The sequence below is a fragment of the Eurypyga helias genome, unplaced genomic scaffold (genome assembly GCF_000690775.1).
Source record: "Eurypyga helias isolate BGI_N326 unplaced genomic scaffold, ASM69077v1 scaffold24203, whole genome shotgun sequence".
Lineage (NCBI taxonomy): Eukaryota > Metazoa > Chordata > Aves > Eurypygiformes > Eurypygidae > Eurypyga > Eurypyga helias.
In genome coordinates this window covers 757-2,282 of record NW_010239559.1, presented here as the reverse complement: position 1 = coordinate 2,282, position 1,526 = coordinate 757, and positions in this window count along the sequence as shown.

The following is a 1,526-nucleotide window of genomic DNA, read 5'->3' as shown; positions in this document are numbered from 1 at the left end:
GTCTTCAGCATTGCTTTGAGCTGCTGTGCTGAGCTCAGTTTCCCCCTGCCCGTGCAGGAGCAGGGCTGAGCATAAGGTGCAGGATTTGCCCCACCTGGAATATCCATGGGGACGGCAGGATGGAGCGAGGAAGGCCAGGGCACTTTGTCCTGCAGCGTGGGTGGCATTGGTGCATGTCCTGCCCGTCCCTTACCAATCCTGCTGGCTCAACAGCAGTGCAGCCCCCCATGCCTACAGCTGCGGTGAGGAGAGGAGCCTGGAGACATGTAGCTCAGCACCCGGTGCATCCACACCAGCCGGCAGCATCACCCCCCACAACCAGCTCCCCATCCTCACCCCCAGCATCCGCATCCCAACACCCCCATGACATTTCTACAGTGCCTTTCATCCCCGAGGGCTCCCCGCTGAGTGGCGAGTAGGGGAAATTCCAGGAGCTCTCCCCCTTTGCGCCCAGCTCTGGGTTGGAGGAGCAGAGGGAGGGTGCACCATCCCCAGCCCTTCTGCCGGGCAGGGCACATCCCGGCTGCTCTGGCGCCTGGTGCGCCTGGTTCCTCTTGGCACTGGTCACCTGCAGCCACCCCGCTCCGACAGCCTGGCCGCCGCGGCCCCCTGTGCTCCCTCCACACCAGCACCATCCCCTCCAGCAGCCAGTGCCATTGCTGCCGCCCTCCTGCTCCCCAGGCTTTCCGGTGGGAAGTGCTACGCTACCCGGTCGTGAGGTTGTTTGGTTTGGAAACTACTTGGATGTCATTTTCTTAAATAAGCTAGATGAAGTGTATCTCATAAAACATTCATGTCACTATAATACTCAGGCCTAAGTGAATGGAATAGAAACCCTATAAAAAGCAAAACAAACACAATAAAATGGTAACAAAGAGTATATTGTGCTTACTAACAGAATTACATCAAAGTCAAGTCTAAATACAGGACCCAGTGACTCAGCTGACTTGAGCTGGCCCCAGCGCTGAGGTGGCCTCTTCTGCTAGCCTGGGCATTCCCCAAAATCCTCTCTACCCCGCAGGCCACGTCCTACCGCGCATCGCCTGGCTACATGTTCCCGTGTCTGTCGGTGCCTGCTTCGTAGAGCGCTCTGTACATTGTCAGGTCTTGCCGTCGGCTTCTCAGCATCCCAGGCACCTGCAGGCGCTGGCTTTGCCGCCCGCCCGGGGCCACAGGCTGGCTGCGCTGAAGGTGCCGGGCTGGACCTCTCTGCCGTGCCAGGCACAGCCTCGGGCAGTATCCTGGTTAGTCCTCCCTTCCTGGGGGGGAACCGATCTGCCTGGCTGAACTGTCGGGATGAACCTCCTGCCTGTCTCTTCCCCAAGTCCTTCCCTCCCTGTGATGCTGAGACTCTTGTCCCTCCCCAGGACACAGCCCACCCATCTGCCGTGCGGGTGACACCCGTCTGCTGGCTCATCTTGGCTCTTCCTCACTCCAAAACTTCACTCTCTGCCTGGTAAAAGGCTGCCTTCCTGGCTCTGCGTTCGCATGCCTTGAAAGCCAAGTCTGTTCCCACCAAAGCCTGG